Source organism: Bison bison, unplaced genomic scaffold (assembly GCF_000754665.1).
Source record: "Bison bison bison isolate TAMUID 2011002044 unplaced genomic scaffold, Bison_UMD1.0 scf7180017864456, whole genome shotgun sequence".
In the NCBI taxonomy this organism is placed as follows: Eukaryota; Metazoa; Chordata; class Mammalia; order Artiodactyla; family Bovidae; genus Bison; species Bison bison.
Window position 1 is genome coordinate 9,215,519 of NW_011495018.1, and position 8,792 is coordinate 9,224,310.

General features: G+C 40.9%; 1 protein-coding gene across 4 annotated transcripts in view; it reads right to left on the reverse strand.

The window, feature by feature from the left end:
• PLEKHA1 (pleckstrin homology domain containing, family A (phosphoinositide binding specific) member 1) overlaps positions 1 to 8,742 on the reverse strand; it is a 54,688-nt gene extending 45,946 nt beyond the window's left edge. For 2 of the 4 annotated variants that reach the window (XM_010859217.1, XM_010859219.1), the window contains exon 1: positions 8,257 to 8,739. The gene's annotated coding sequence lies outside the window, so the exon portion shown is untranslated. Of the gene's footprint in view, positions 1 to 8,256 lie in introns of all 4 variants that reach the window. The other 2 variants (XM_010859218.1, XM_010859220.1) reach the window with 2 other exon arrangements.
• Positions 8,743 to 8,792: the final 50 nt, after the last annotated feature.

The window sequence follows — 8,792 nt, forward strand, 5'->3', positions numbered from 1 at the left end:
TGCAGTAGTTTGAGCATTCTTTGGCACTGCCTTTCTTTGGGATTGGAATGAAAACTGACCTTTTCCAGTCCTGTGGCCACTGCTGAGTTTTCCAAATTTGCTGGCATATTAGGTGCAGCACTTTCACAGCATCATCTTTTAGGATTTGAAATAGCTCAACTGGAATTCCATCACCTCCACTAGCTTTGTTCTTAGTGACGCTTCCTAAGGCCCACTTGACTTCACATTCCAGGATGTCTGGCTCTAGGTGAGTGATCACACCATCGTGATGATCTGGGTTGTGAAGATCTCTTTTGTATAGCTCTTCTATGTAGTCTTGCCACCTCTTCTTCGTATCTTCTGCTTCTGTTAGGTCCATACCATTTCTGTCCTTTATTGTGCCCATCTTTGCATGAAATGTTCCCTTGGTATCTCTAATTTTCTTGAAGAGATCTCTATTCTTTCCCATTCTATTGTTTTCCTCTATTTCTTTGCACTGATCACTGAGGAAGGCTTTCTTATCTCTCCTCACTAGTCTTTGGAACTCTGCATTCAAATGGGTGTATCTTTCCTTTTCTCCTTTGCTTTTGCTTCTCTTCTTTTCACAGCTATTTGTAAGGTCTCCTCAGACAGCCATTTTGCCTTTTTGCATTTCTTTTTCTTGGGGCAGTCTTGATACCTGTCTCCTGTACAATGTCATGAACCTCCATCCATCATTCTTCAGCACTCTATCAGATCTAGACCCTTGAATCTATTTGTCACTTCCACTGTATAATTGTAAGGGATTTGATTTAGGTCATATCTGAAGGGTCTAGTGGTTTTCCCTATTTTCTTCAATTTAAGTCTGAATTTGCCCATAAGGAGTTCATGATCTGAGCCACAGTCAGCTCCCGGTCTTGTTTTTGCTGACTATATATAGCTTCTCCATATTTGGCTGCAAAGAATATAATCAATCTGATTTTGGTATTGACTCCCTGGTGATGTCCATGTGTAGAGTCTTCTCTGTTGTTGGAAGACTGTTGTTGGAAGTCTTCTCTGTTGTTGCTATGACCAGTGCATCCTCTTCGCAAAACTCTATTAGTCTTTGTCCTGCTTCATTCTGTATTTCAAGGCCAAATTTGCCTATTACTCCAGGTGTTATCTTGACTTCCTACTTTTGCATTTCGGTCCCCTATAATGAAAAGGACACCTTTTGGGGGGTGTTAGTTCTAGAAGGTCTTGGAGGTCTTCATAGAACTGTTCAACTTCAGCTTCTTCAGCGTTACTGGTCAGGGCATAGACTTGGATTACCGTAATATTGAACGGTTTGCCTTGGAAATGAACAGAGATCATTCTGTCGTTTTTGACATTGCATCCAAATACTACATTTTGGACTCTTTTGTTGACCATGATGGCTACTCCATTTCTTCTAAGGGATTCTTGCCCACAGTAGTAGATTAGATATAATGGTCACGTGAGTTAAATTCACCCATTCTAGTCCATTTTAGTTTGCTGATTCCTAAAATGATTCCCGCCCATCAGAACAAGACCCAGTTTCCCCCTCAGTCATTCTCTCCCATCAGGAAGCTTCCATAAGCCTCTTATCCTTCTCCATCAGAGGGCAGACAGACTGAAAACCACAATCATAGAATACTAACCAATCTGATCATATGGACCACAGCCTTGTCTAACTCAGTGATTAACTATGAGCCATGCTGTGTAGGGCCACCCAAGACAGACGAGTCATGGTGCAGAGTTCTGATAAAACATGATCCACTGAAGATGGGAATGGCAAACCACTTCAGTATTCTTGCCTTGAGAAGCCCATGAACAGCATGAAAAGGCAAAAAGATAGGACACTGAAAAATGAACTCCCCAGGTCGGTAGGTGCCCATTATGCTACTGGAGATCAGTGGAGAAATAACCCCAGAAAGAATGAAGAGACAGAGCCAAAGCAAAAACAACACCCAGTTATGGATGTGACTGGTGACAGAAGCAAAGTCCGATGCTGTAAAGAGCAATATTGTGTAGGAACCTGGAATGTTAGGTTCATGGATCAAGGCAAATTGGAAGTGGTCAAAGAGGAGACGCCAAGAGTGAACATTGACATTTTAGGAATCAGCAAACTAAAATGGACTGGCGTGACAAACCCAGACAGCATATTAAAAAGCAGAAACATCACTTTGCTGAGAAAGGTCTGTATAGTCAAAGCTATGGTTTTCCCAGTAGTCATGTATGGACGTGAGAGTTGGACCATAAAGAAAGCGGACCACTGAAGAATTGATGATTTTGAACTGTGGTATTGGAGAAGACTTTTGAGAGTCCCTTGGACTGCAAGGAGATCCAACCAGTCCATCCTAAAGGAAATCAACTCTGAATATTCACCAGAAGGACTAACGCTGAACCTGAAGCTCCAATACTTTGGCCACCTGATGCAAAGAGCTGACTCAGTGTAAAAGATGCCGATGCTGGGGAAGACTGAAGACAAAAGGAGAAGGGGGTGGCAGAGGATGAGATGGTTGGAAAGCATTACTGACCCCATGGACATGAATTTGAGCAAACTTCGGGAGATAGTGGAGACATCTCACACTTAACAAACTGGGTGCAGATATACCCCCTTGGCAATCTGTTCCCCTCTGTCCTTCCCATCTCAGTAAACAGTCATTCACTTCTTCCAGCTGTTCAGGCAAAATCTGGAGTCACACTGGATCAAGACCTCTCTCGTTCCATGTCCAATCCATAAGCAAATCCTATTTGTTCCATCTTCTAAATACATCCAGAATCCCACCACTTCTCACCAGATGCATTGCTGCCATTGTGGCCCAAGCTACCATTACCTCTCAGCTGGATTACTCCAAGGGCTCCCCTCCCACTTCACTCCATTCTCCATAAAGCTGTCAGTGATCTCATTAAAACACATAGTCAAGTGTTTATTCAATATCTGCAATTAAACATTCATTTCATTTAATCCTTATAACAACAATTTTACAGATGAGAAAACCAAAGAATAGAAGATTTTTTGTTTAACTTTTTATTTTGTATTGGGGTATAGCTGACTAACAATATGACAGTTTCAGGTGATCAGCAAAGGATCTCAGCCATGCATATAGATGTATTCATTCTCCCCCAAACTCAAACAGATTGCTAAGTAACACTGAGCAGAGTTCCATGAGTCTCTTAGTTCCATGAGTCTCTTAGTTCCATTGAACCCAGGTCCCCTACAGTGGAAGTGTGGAGTCCTAACCACTGGACCTCCAGGGAATTCCTTTCTCTAAGATCTCTTTCAAAGCACAGAAGGTTTTAAAAATAACTTGTCCAAGGTCACATGATTAAGAAGTAGCAGAGCCAGGATCCAAACCAGGGGAATCTGGCTCTAAAGCCCATGCTCTTCAATACTGTATAATGTCACTCTGCTCAAAAAAACTCTGCAACTTCAGCTGCTTATTAGAATTACCTGATGCCTAAACTAGGGCATCCAGACCAACTAAATCAGAAACTCTGGAGATGGGATCTAAGCATCGATACATTTTTATAGCTTCCCCAGTAATTCCCATGTTCGGCCAGGGTTAAGAATCATTGTTTTAACTCAATCCCATCACATTCAAAGTAAAAACCAAAGCTCTTACAAAGATACATAGGCTTCACCTACCCCACTCAACCTGTCCCAAACGCCCTTGATTAGCTACACATCTGGCCACTGGATGCCTGCTACACTAGACAAGCTCCCCACTCAAAGCCTTTTCACTCAAATATCACTCTCTTAGTGAAGCCTTCTTGACATCCTATTGAAAACTGAAAATGGTCCAAATTGTCCTGCCCCTTCCCATCTCCCTTCTCTGCTTCATTCCTCTTCTTAGTATTTAATGCTAACAAACAATATCATTTACTTATTTATCTATTTCTTGTCTGTTTCCCGACACTGGAAAGTAGGCTTCATGACAGCAACATTTTTTTTTTTCCTATTTACTATTGTTTCTCCAGTGCTTAAAACAGTGGCTGGAATATGGAAGGGACTAAGTAACAATTTGCTGAATGAAATATTAAGGAATCCATAATTACTGCATTAAATATTAACATTTAAGTTTCCAGACAGAAAGCTCCTTTTTCCTCATCTGATGAGAAATTGTTTAGATTTAACTGATTTGCTTAGATGATGAAACAGATAAAATTGTATTAAAACAAAGTCTATCCTTCAGATTTACTTGTGCTCTTAGGAGTAGTTAGAGCATACAAACACTCATAAATTGACACACACAGTTAAAAACACTTCATCAGTCAGGAACCATGAAGTGAGTAAAAAATAAAAATAAAACAAAAATTAGAAAGAAAGAAAGAAAAGAAAAATTAAATTCTGCATAGTGAGACTTCATGAGGCCCACAGGACTTCAGTACTATTTGCTGATTAGAAGTTGAGTGGAAGTACTCTTGTCCCAAAACTGTTGACAAACACAAAGCCAAAGATATACAGAGATCAAGGATCAAACATTCGTGAAGTCTGGCACCAACAACCGCGCCCCCTCCCCCCCACACACACAACCCAGGGCTGTGGTACCCTAACTGATGCCTTACCATCATTCCACTCCATACAATCAGTTGACAGAAGACAGGGGAAAAAATGAAAAGTATTTCAGTGTTCAGGAAGAACACAGGGAATTGAAGATGCTGTCTACCCACAAACTGCAGAAGGGGGCCCCAAGAGAATCATTCACCAAGATCAGAAGTGCCCACGAGGAGAAGAGAGCGTCACCCCATTCTCCAGTTAGATGTCGGCTTATGAGGGAAACTGAGTGACTGTCCCGGGGCCTACATGAGCAGGGGGACAAGGAGAATTGTTGAGAAATGGCAGGCAGTGCACAGAAAGGGAGCAGACTTAAGCAGCCTGAATGCTGACATCTGACATCAAGAGGAAATAAGCTTCCAGTGAGTTAAGTGAAAATTACAGAAGGTAGCTGGACTTGAGCTGTCTTTCTGTTATCAAAAAATCTGGATGGCAGAGCGAAACCCACCTCATCCCCAAACACTCATACGGTCAGCAGGCAGACTGAGAGGACAGGAACAAGGAGGACGGAGTGTAGGTTAGTAAAGGTCTACCCACAGCAAATGTCATACCCAAGGACTGTGCAGTGGGGAGTTTCCCTGCAAGATCTCACCAAAATTTCCAGTTTGGAAGCCTACCAGTCAACATTAACAGCCTGCCATTGTTAATCAAGAAAGAACTTTATTAAGATGGTGAGAAATAGTTGCCTTTTCCCATTTTTCTTCTAACTAGTCCCTGTCCAAATAGACCGACAAAGAGGGAAAAGAGGTATCCAGGGAGCATGTAACAACCCCTCCCCACTGCAAGTGCTTCGGGGATGATGTGGCCAGATACTGGGGTAAAGAAGAGGGGCTTTCATAGACTGAAGGTCTAAACTGAAATAGTTTAGACTGGAGCTTTTAAAAGCTGTAAATGATAGAAAAACTACCACTTGCCCATGGAGTCATGAGGTAGCAAGAGGGAAGATCCAACAAAGCATGGTTGAAAGCAGTCGATGCTGAAAAATATAATCGTCTTAAGTCTGGTTCTCACCAAGCTCAGACTGCTCAATGACCTGAGGACACATGGAATAGCATCACTGCCCTCAACTAATGAGAGCAACACCTGATGTGGAAATTCCCAAGGGGGATTTACTGTACCCGGTAAGACGCTACATTAGAAGTCCTCTGAGAGTGCTTCCAATTCTAAGCGTCTGTGACTCTCCTTTCTTCAAAAAGAGGTTAAACTTCTTGAATCCAGAATCCAGATTTCAATAGTTAAACTATTAAAGGCGAGGTTGTCCAACAGAGTAAAACTGCAACTTTTTGAACAATAAAACTCTCAGATTGATAAGTCTGATAAGAGTTTCATGAAGGAAAAAATATTTGACTTCAATATTTTTAAAACTCTCATGACTTAAATAGATTTAAGTGTTAAAAAAATCCTAAATGACTTTGATTTTCTTTTATATTCAACAGAAATTCCAGTTCAAAGAATGTTTACAATATAAAATCCTCAAAATACCATCTTCCTGAATCAAAGCAACTCAGCTAATCAAAGGCTTACCAAAATAAACAGCAAACACATGTTTGCTTAAATATCTTCTAGGAATTACAAACTCACATATTCTTTATCATACAGCAGCTACTAGGAAAAGAAATCACTCAGAGTTCAAATGGTTTGATGTCACTCATTAAGCACAACAAAGTCCTATGGCTACAGCAAATACCAACAATTTTTATTTTTATATTTGAAAAATCCTACACTTTTATATTTCTAAAAATAATTAAGCATTACAGACAAGTGTCTAAGGCCACAGAAAGTTTCTACTCTAAGAACTCTTTCCTGATACCAGTCAATAAAATTTCCAAATGCTACGGACTTACAAATGCTCAAAAGAAATAAAGCTAAATTTTAATATTTATCTCCTACCAAAGCCATTTTATTGTATTATTGTAGATCTAAATGTGAGGCAAATCATTTTGAAATTTAAAATCAAATTTTAATATTATCAAAAGTAAAATGCTCAAGCATGTAAAAAAGCAATATTTGTATATTACCTTAGTTCACAGCTTTGGCAGTTACTGCCACAGAACTTGGAATTTTCTAATAAAGGCAGAATGTAACTACTGTCAATCTGACTAATTACTACATTTTGTTCAGAAAACTATTTATCTCCCTCATTCTTAAATGACAGTTATTTAAACAAGAATAATTATTTAACATCAAGCAGTGCATCAATGTGAAAGCCCAAGTTAAATTACACTAATAAATTACTTGACAGATTTTATTCTGGATTACAAATTGTCATCAGCAGAACTCACTGTGGGTTTGGCAGTAGGGCTGTAAAAACTTTCAGGCTTAAATAAAAGTCTTATTTTTTTAAGGTGCATTAAATGTTTTTTGAGAAAATGCCCAATAAAAAGATAAAATGTTTCCACCTTTCCCAAGTACTTTTCAAGGAGTCTTCAATATCACATCCTATATATTAACAACCAACCTGTGAGTACTGCCCACAGTGACTTTTTAAATAACTCAATGGTATTCTTAATGTCCTTAAACAATTCTAAAAAGGTCCTTCCGGCTTATGAACTCATGGCAGTTTCCTAACAATTGTTTACTTATCCTGTTTCACTGTCTCTCCTAATCTATGACAAACTCAAATTTACACACCAGTTCTTTCCTATTTTGCTATGTTGCTAAAACTTAGGAAAGGGGGGATACAAACCTGCTACTTCCCGCCTTTAGCCAAAGCAACAATAAAAATACTAATTAACAAGATAAAGTGAGGTAGAAAGCAGTTTCATACAAATCACATCTTCTCAATGTCACTAAAGTTATCCTCTGCTTACCACAAAGTCATGGCCATATCCTTTGATATGGGTATACTCTTCAAGAGAACCCTGTCAGTGGATACACTGTAGGGTTTACAGCTCTACAAAATTGACTATTAACTCAAATTCTGCTAAGCTTATTCTTGCTCAAATCTACAAATATTCTAACATGTCATTTCCCCTGGGGAGATATGACCAAATTAAGGAATATTTTAAACAAACTGTTTGGGGAAATATTTTTTGCCACAAACATGTTAATATGAAAATTTGAGTATGAAAAAAATAGGCTTTTTATTCAGAAAGAATCTTACTATTTTTTTAAATAACAATTCTTCAAAGTCTTTTGCGAAGAAAAACAGTTTTACAAAATTACTTTTTCAAATTTTTGTCTGAATCATATAAAGGGTACCCAAATTTTACTCAGAAGTATTTCAACGGCATTAAACTAACCCAAAAAGTCTGGAAGCCGAGTGCCTGGGGGAAATAAAGCCGACTGATGAGTAGTTCTAGGACAAAAGACAAAGGTATAAACCGCATAGTGCGCTATTGGTTCCAGTCATTAAGCACACAGGAAATAAGATTTTTTCTAGTTGAAAAACTAATTCACAAACGGCAATGGCTTCGTTAAAGCAAAGAAAATCGTAACAAAACTGACAACGATCAACCGTAAAGTAAGAAAACGAGCAGTTTAAGACTGGACGGTGAAATAGGAGGGGGAAAAATGGCACAAATTGCCTGGCTATATCTTCTATAACTTCCTCTTAGATCTGCCCCCAAACAAGAGCGATCTAGTTTCATTGCTGAGGTGCCCAGCGGGGTCAGATGCTCTGCCGTGGGGCACAACACAACTAGAATTCTACCAAACACCACTTTCATTATGACAACACTCTCCCCTCTGATGGTCTGTCCAGGGCGGTCAATAGAAAGCATTCGAAAGAAACCACAAACCATTCAAGCAGGTCCCAAAGCGGTGCGACTGGCAGCTGCTGGCCTCTTAAGCTTTCAAGACCTGAGTTTGCCTCATCCGTCCTACCTGCGTGACCCTGGACGAGTCACTGCCAACTTTTACCGCCCTATGGTCATTGCACCACGAAGGTGCGAGGGTAAAAAAGGCACGAACACTGCAGGATGCCGGCGGGGGGACACTGGGCGGAGTTGACTTCTGACTCGGCGAGTCCTAAAGCGAAAGCGCAGGAAAAAGAATAGAAAACCGTGCCCAAAGCAGCTGAGCACCCCCTCCGGGGGTGGGGGTAGGCACAGCCCCGAAAGTCACCCCTGCTCGACAGGCGTCGCCCGCCGGGAATCCCCTACCACCACCCCCGACAGCTGGCCGGCCGGCCGGGCCAACCGGGAGGCGAGGGCGCGACGGTACTTTTTGAACCGAGCCACCACATAGCTCCTCGGCGACGGCCGCCCGGGGCGCTCCCCACACCCTCCTCGGCCGGACGCCGCCGAGGGCCGAGGTCAGGAAAACAATGAGGGCT